This window comes from Mytilus californianus, unplaced genomic scaffold (genome assembly GCF_021869535.1).
Source record: "Mytilus californianus isolate M0D057914Y unplaced genomic scaffold, xbMytCali1.0.p SCAF_7, whole genome shotgun sequence".
Taxonomy (NCBI): Eukaryota; Metazoa; Mollusca; class Bivalvia; order Mytilida; family Mytilidae; genus Mytilus; species Mytilus californianus.
Window position 1 is genome coordinate 28,703,857 of NW_026262723.1, and position 8,948 is coordinate 28,712,804.

The 8,948-nt window shown below is 32.8% G+C and overlaps 1 protein-coding gene across 1 annotated transcript in view; it reads right to left on the minus strand.

Annotated features, from left to right (window-relative positions):
- LOC127709660 (uncharacterized) overlaps nucleotides 1-2,744 on the minus strand; it is a 43,500-nt gene extending 40,756 nt beyond the window's left edge. The window contains exon 1 of the mRNA XM_052215274.1: nucleotides 2,562-2,744. The gene's annotated coding sequence lies outside the window, so the exon portion shown is untranslated. The remainder of the gene's footprint in view (nucleotides 1-2,561) is intronic.
- Between the last annotated feature and the right edge of the window lie 6,204 nt (nucleotides 2,745-8,948).

Genomic DNA, 8,948 nt, shown 5'->3' on the forward strand with positions numbered 1-8,948 from the left:
ACATCATCTAGGTGACATGTCGCGATCATTTAATTGTGTCCATCACGGATTTCCGAGAACTTCACGGAATCGAGGAATACGCGTTTTCCTTTATAGCTGCAGTTTATGGTCAGTTTTGGTTGATGCGGTCAAATAATTTTGTTATAGGAGTCAGCCTGAGGTATCACAAATACTGAAATTTTGTTGCAAGACAATATTTTGAATAAAAAGAGGACATGCTGGCAATCTAAATTGATGCGGACAAAATTTTGTATTCACATTGTGTTCCAATATTGCTGTCATTTGTATCATACAATACATCCTCACATAAAATATTACTGAATTATGTGGCTATATAGATTTACATAATAAAGTGCAAATATGGTCAGTTTTGGTTGATACGGTCAAATAATTTTGCTATATGAGTCAGCCTGAGGTATCAAAACTACTGAAATTTTGTTACGTATTAATTTATTGAACAAAAGGAAAACATGATGGCACTCCAAATTTATGCAGACAAAATTTTGAAGTCTTTGTGTTCCAATATTGCTGTCATTTGTATTATGCAATACATCCTGACATAAAAATATTACTGAATTATTATGCGGCTATTATAGATTTACATAATAAAGTGCAAATATCGTCGATTTTGGTTGATATGGTTAAATAATTTTGCTATACGAGTCATCCTGAACTATCAAAACTACTTAAAGTTTGTTACGTATCAATCAATATATTGAACAAAAGGAGGACATGCTGGCACTCTAAACTTATGCGGACAAAATTTTGTAGTCATTGTGTAAAATATTGCTGTCATTTGTAATATACATTCAATCCTGACATAAAAAATATTGCTGATTTACTATGCGGTTATATGGATTTACATAATAAAGTGCAAATAATGTCAGTTTTTGGTTGATGCGGTCAAATAATTTTGTTATAGGAGTCAGCCTGAGGTATCAAAACAACTGAAATTTTGTTGCAAGACAATATTTTGAATAAAAAAAGGACATGCTGGCAGTCTTAATTGTTGAGGACATAGTTTTGTAGTCATTGTGTTCCAATATTTCTGTCATTTGTGTTCTACAATACATCCTGACATAAAATATTACTGAATTATTATGTGGCTATATAGATTTACATAATGAAGTGCAAATATGGTCAGTTTTGGTTGATACGGTCAAATAATTTTGCTATACGAGTCAGCCTGAGGTGTCAAAACTACTAAAATTTTGTTAGTATCAATATATTGAACAAAAGGAGGACATGTTAGCACTCTAAATTTATGCGGACAAAATTTTATAGTCATTGAGTTCCAATATTGCTGTCATTTGTATTATACATTCTATCCTGACATACAAATATTGCTGATTTACTATTCGGCTATATAGATTTACATAGTAAAGTGCAAATATGGTTTATACGATGTATTGGAATATATATTCAATGCCTGTTAGAATTGTAACCAATTTCGTTTTTTAATTTATAGAAAGGCAGATCACGGATAAATTTGCATAACAAGCAAAGTTTTATGCGTTCTTTATTTACAAATACATGTATGTAATCGTGTTTATTTAACGGAATTATCAAGCCGATCTATATTGATTAAAAAATTGTTAAAAAGTTGGACTCTTCGCATGAAGAATTAATGACTTTTTCTTCGTTATTTTTCACAAATTGATGAGGTTAATTGTCTTTAGTTTTCAGTTATCGGGACAACTGCCGTCAATACCGTTCATTGTGTAATTGTGCAGAATGGTGATCGACACCGTCTCAATTTGTAACCGATGACGTAAGCAAGATCACGTTACCGTTATTTAATTAAAAATCATTTATTATGACAAGCGCTGGATTATTTGATCTAAAAAAAGATTGATCAGTTTGACCGTCAAAATTGTACGAAATGAGTTTTAAGACTAATATTTATTGATTAAGAAAACAAAAAACGAGTCACGTCTCCTTTTTACCTCCCGCTTGTTTGACATTTGTTTATATACCCTTATTTCTTTAGCTTTCTGGTAAACAGCATCCCGCATTTATGGAAATCGTGTTAAGAAACGCGATCTTTGGACTATTGTATCATTTGACATTACAAAACAACAGAAAAGTTCCAAATGTGTTAGTTCAAATTATAAACAAAAAGATAAACATAATCTGATTACATCATATACTAAAAGTCAGTTGTGATCTGGTTATGACGTATTTCACCTGAAATGGACATTTACACATACATTTTTGTAAAATTTAGAAATAAACCATTGCCTAACACGACATAATATTTAATAAAAGTAAACAACTTAAGATATGAAAACATATTTGTCAAAATATCTTTTTTTTGCAAAACCTTGGTTCGTATATAGATATTAACGTCTACATTCCAAAAGGAGTCTATGTTGGTAGATTTACAATTTTAACAAGAAGTGTGAACCCTAACACTAAATATTTACGACACAATTTAAACATAAAATGTTAATATCTGACATACAAAAAGTAGAACAGAAATACCGAACTTCAAGGCAAATGTTTCATGATTATCTGAAGGATTATTTATAATCAAGGCCATAAAAGTAGCCGTATCTTACCTTTACCGGAAACAATTCTCCAGCCATTAATGATATAGACTTCTTTTTAATTCAAGCTTCACAGAAGGAAGTTGTGTTAAAATAGAACAACCAATAACAAAAGTTCCTTTATTGATCTCCACGTTATGCGTCCTCTTAAATATGACTGAGCTCCTGTTACGCTTTTTAGTACATTGCTTCCTTAAGTGTTTATTTTTTGCTCAGGTTTTGTTATTCTTCTGAACATCTGTTTATCTCAAATTTAAATGTTATCTTTATTTGACACGCATATTTACCTACTGAAGCGAAACCCTAACAAGCGCAATCGTGTTTAGAGGACAATAATATTGAAACTACCAGTATTGATTACGAAATATAAAACTATGTTTTGTCTTCGTTTAAACAATTGTGCATATAAACTAAGGGTTACATTTTGTGTTAATGAAACATCCGTTAATTATACGACACATTCAAAACAAGGCCCTGACCTCAACCGTAATCTTAAGCAGCGAATATATTTCATAGTTTTTTTCGTTACTTATGCTTGTAGAAAGGAGTAAATAATTCATATTCTCGAAAGCAAGCAATTAATGGATTTATTTAATATAAATTCGCACAATTAGAGGCATTAGTGGTTTATCGATGTTCAAGTTCAATAAATGAGATACAAATTAAAGTAGCTTATAACAATTCACGGAATCTTAGAACTATGAAAGAAGTGATTCTGGGTGAATTAACAGGGCAAACGTCTCAAAATCGAAAAAATAATTATGATAGGGTAAATTCTCATCAATGAATGATCGAAACATAGCAGTTTATTTCACTTTCGTCTCTTTTTACATGATTTCTTTTGTGATATTTTTTTCCAAAAGTAATTAACTGGGTTACGCATTATCCTTGACTGAATAATTTGGATTGATATACCTGTAGCATGATGACTTTTATGTCCAGATAAACAGATGTAGAAGAAGTTAACAAATATTCCGTGATACTAAATTAACAATTTTGAAAAAAAAAGAAAAGATTCCTGTTCCGTTCCTGGAATGCCTGTACCAAGTCAGGAATATGACAGTTGTTTTCCATCCATTTGATTTGTTTGAGCTTTGATTTTGCCAATTGTTAAGGGACTTTCCGTTTTGAATTTTCCTTGGAGTTCGGTATTTTTGTTGTTTTACGTTTTCTGTGTTTGCCGATTGTGATTTGGTTCACTTCCACTGGCGTATATATCAAATTTATGAACAGATGCACATAATATTAAGACATTGAAATCACGATAGATGGGATAGACTTTCAAGTCCTTAACCATACAAAGCCAAGCCCATTTAAATATATTGACAGGTTAATTATACCAACTGTGCAGCAAAAAATAAAATTAAGATGGGATTGACAATTTCACGAGGTGCAAAATCAATATGATCAGACAAAAAAAAAAAAAAAAAAAACCCGAAATAACTTTTGTTTTTAAATTTTGTTGTTTTTTTCAAGACCTGCACATTTGGTGCAGTAAAAGTGGTCAACTAATGTTATGACTACAACTGGGTCGATATCAATACTTGGTACCGGACATTCTATTTTTTGTGAATTTCAAATAAAACACACCTCAGGTATTACAAATATTAGAGATTTTGGACACAATAAATAAGAAACATTTGCAATGACCATACATCTTATTTTATGTTTTGTTTATGTAGCAGTATAGGGAAATAAATAGTTTTACAGCGCTCAACCTGAAAACTATTTTGATCAAAACTAATGAATATTTCATTAACATTTTTAGGAAAATGTTTACATCATATATGGACATAGAGTTCAATAACATCCCTATTCTTAACATGTTTTACAACATGTAATGTCCTACATTCTTAGAACGCAACATGAAATGACTTTTTCAAAAATGAAAATATAAAACGTTATAGCAAATGCCGCATGTTTCCAAAAAGAAACACACAAATGAACAACAACAACAAAGGAAGAAGGAAAATATTACTTGGGGAGCCAATTCAAAAAGTACTGCATCAGAAGTATGCATGCTATTTAGAGAATTACTACTATATTATTAGATTAGAACAGTTTTCAAAAAAGAGATATTACATACAGACTACCTATCTGGATTGATATAGGATGGACTTGAAACTGGGGGATCCATCTGTCCTTGTATAGTCACTTTTACTTGTAATCTTTTGTAGATGGGGATTTAAGTCTATAATCATTATACTAAGATCATTGATCGACTTTAGAGATAAAGGAAAACTAAATGAATGTATGAAGTCATAAAAGAGGGGCGAAAAATACCAGAGGGACATTCAAACTCATAGATCGAAAATAAACTGACAACGCCATGGCTAAAAAAGAAAAAAGACAAACAGACAAACAATATTACACAAAACACAATATAGAAAATTAAAGACTCAGCAACACGAACCCCACCAAAACTGGGGGAAGGGGGGGGGGAGATCGCAGGTGCTCCGGAAGGTTAAGCAGATCCTGCTCTACATGTGGCACCCGTCATGTTGCTCATGTTAGTACAAACCCAGTAACAAGTATAATCCGGTACGTCACGTTCGTTAAAAGGGGACGGGATTGTAGTTACGACATTAAGAACATATCCGCTATCATCTGTGAAACGGATATTCCATAACGGTCAACCAACTCGTGATGGCGTCCGTAAAATTTACGAAGGGATGATTTCAACTTCACCATTTTGAACTCTTGGTTTAATAGATTCCTTGTGAGCAGCAACCCTCTATCAAGGAAATCATGATAGGAAATACAAGCTCGGGAATATTGTATCAATTGGGAGATATATACTCCGTATGCAGGCGCTGCTGGAATATTGCTCCATGGAAATGGAAAGTTCACAATTGGGAAGCTGAAATCATCTCTTTTGTCGTAAAGTTTTGTTTTCAACCGACCCTCATTGTCAATTTCTAGATGTAAGTCAAGATATGAGGCAGAATTAACTGTATCTGTTGTAAACCTTTACTTAAAAGAGATTCTTCTGCACGTAATTCACACTAGGACATTTAGATCGATTTAAACTAGATCGGTTCACTTTAGATCGATTTAAGGGTCAATGTGAACGCGTTGAATCGATCTTCAATCGGTCTAAACTAAAACACCAAAAGAGGTGGTTTAGTTTGAATCGATCTAAAGTGAACCGATCTTATTTTAAATGTGAACGCAGAGATCGGTTTAAACTAGAACGATTGAATCGAAAAAAATGTATGCGCATGTATAGCGACACAACTATATCAATGGTTCGTTGTTTAACCAATATTTCTCTGTTAACAGACCTTTGTGTACAGGCACGTAAACACAAACTGAAAACATGTTGTTTTCGCCGTAGCATAAATTTGCGAAATATGTGTCTTCTTTTTTTAGTTGATTTTTTTTCTTTTCAGGAACCGCAGTATTTCGTCGTGTTGTAACTTCGTTGCTTCAGTTTTTTGTTTCAAAATCAAAGAAAACTGCAAAAACACCAGTATCAAAATTTGAACTTGTGATTCAAGAGAAACAACAACTTCATCCAATTTTTTTTCAAGTGTGTGTATCAGTGTATCAACACATCCATTTGATAAATTAGTTCTATTTATACACAATGTTTACAGTTTCACGGGTAATAAGGTTAGATCAATTGCATTTTTAATTGTAGTGTGAACGCACTGGTTCAGATTAGACCGATAGAGATCGTTATGATTAAAGACAATGTGAACGCTAACTGGTTTTATTTAGATCGATTTAAATTAGATCGATTAAAGAAAAATGCTAGTGTGAACGAGGTCTAAGTTCTTTAGATGACAAATTTACAACAATGTTGTAACTTCTGTCCTATCCCATCAAATGTAAATAACTTTCAGCTAGACGAGGACTTAGACCAATTCGCTAGACGTTTACGCTTAAAAGATTTTTTCTACAATAGGGACAAGAAACACCTTGAAGAAGCCGGATTAACAGATTCAGATTCTGAGGACAATGAAGAAGTCACGCCCATCCCAAAATTTAGAAAGAAAAGTTCATGGAAACCACCAAAAAGTAAAAACGAAAACTTGGAGTCATTTATAAACTACGTGAGGTCTGATATAAAGTCCTGTATAACAAATAAAAGAAATTATAATTTATTCAAGTCAAAACGGATCGCTTTGAAAGCGTTAAAAGAAGAAGAGGATATTGTAATAAAACCTGCCGACAAAGGGGGCGCTGTAGTTGTCATGAATAAAACAAATTACATAGCAGATAGGAATCGTCAACTGTCAAACTCCAATTTTTACAAGCAATTAACCACAGATCCAACACAAACTACCATTCGAAAGATCAACACCATCCTTCAAGAGATGTGCGACCAAAAGCATATCGATAATGACACCTTTGACTATCTTCGACCTCTTGAGAACGAAGCAAAGGCTGGAAGATTCTAGATGTTGCCTAAAATACACACAACTGGCAATCCAAGTCGACCTAGTGTTTCAGCGAATAGTCACCCAACTGAAAAGATATCTGAATTTGTAGACCATCACTTAAGACCTCATGTTAAAGAACTACCCTCTTACATTCAGGATACTACAGATTATTTAAAGAAAATGGAAAGCCTTAATCCTCTACTTGACAATACTATAATCGCATCCATGGACGTGTCTTCTTTATATACCAACAATCCACAAGATGGATGTGGCCACACTTTTGTTCAGTCTTAATATTTAAATACATGTTGCATTTGATGATAATACATATACATATAAAGATTGAGACTGTGTGCTTCTTACCTAGAAAAGGGCTCCATTTTTTTTATATTGGGATAAAGCTTTATAAGCTTTATGTTAAATATCAAGTAATTGTTGAGAAAAGTGCGACTAAAATTTTGTGACGCTGACATGAACGACATATAGTGATCCCTATGTAGCTTCTGGGAGAACAGTCAACATAACAACAATGTTAAGTTTCCTTCTAGAAGGTATCCATAAAAAATCCAACAACTTGAGGCATGTGATTAAGACATGTAAGATGCAGTTGGCCTATTTCTACCAGAGACAAACAAAAATATATCAAATAGCAATAAAATTTATTTTATGCCCACATGAATAAAAACAAATATATACTGATAAATGGTTAAACTGTGGTGCAGACATTGTCATTAAAATGGTTATATAATTATTCCGGCAGTTTGCTTATAATTTTACTGTCATATAATATAAGCGAAGTCTGCCATTAAGAGAAACATGCAAAACGGTCTGAATACAAGTTTTTAGTCATGAATAAAGGTATTGGCAAACAGGAAGTAAAAGGTTGATAGATCTGAAAAGTGCTTACACATTAAAAGTTATCACTATAAAGCTATATCCCATCAGCTCTTATACTGTCAAGTCCGCCATGAAGATTTTTTTTCAGTGAAGCTACACAATTCAGAATGTTAAATAATATTGATCTACTGAATGATTCAAAACCCTGATCCTTGCAGCATGCAGTATAACATTAGATGTTATGATATTTCCCATGACTTTAGGAATTGTCATCTCTAAGCCAGACGAAAACTGCAGTGTTTTAGATCCATAGCCTACAGCTTGGTGGTACATAGGGATTGATATAAACTCAACAAAATGCATAAGTTGTGGCTGACTCAATCGCATTCTATATTTTCTTGGAGTGTTGAGCATTTGGCCTGGTTTTCCCAAATTTTCATGCTTTCTGGCAGCATCAATCGTTGAACATTAAACCAGGAATTAAAGTCGTGAGTTTTTACTTAGTGAATTTGTGGGCAAACTGTGGTATAATCTGAAGCCGAGTCTGATGACTATTCGGGTAAAAGTATGCTTTAATAAGAGCTTCAGTCATAACATCAAGTTGTAACATTGACTGTGTTTCTTCTGTTTTCCTCTTTTATACTACAGATGAGAACACTTTATCAACCTGTCTAGGTATATTATAATTCAGAACCAAATAATAATTTCTGATGATAATTTTGTATAGAAAGCCTTTGTACTTTTTGATACATCATCCCATGCCAGATTCAATTGGTTCCTAAATGGTGGATACTTTCCATTACTAAGGATATGCAAGGCTCTGTTGAGTTTCTCCCTCTCTGAAATGTTATCTGCATCGCAAATCTGAATGTTAAAGATTATGAAAAATAAGTTGATGCTGTGAATATATTCCTCTGAGAATCTGAGAATCTATAATGTGGCTTTCATCTCCATCTAAAAAGATAATAAATCTACAAATGTACTTTAAAAAAATCATATATCCCTTATTAAATTAAAGTTAAATGAATTCTCAAATATACAATGTCCATGATATATGGGATAACGATGCATTGCCTTGAAATATGAAATCTATTGGGCCGAGGTCCACTGAAAAAATTATATAAGATCTATCAACTGGTGGAGTACAATCATTACTAGACCACATCAAGTATAT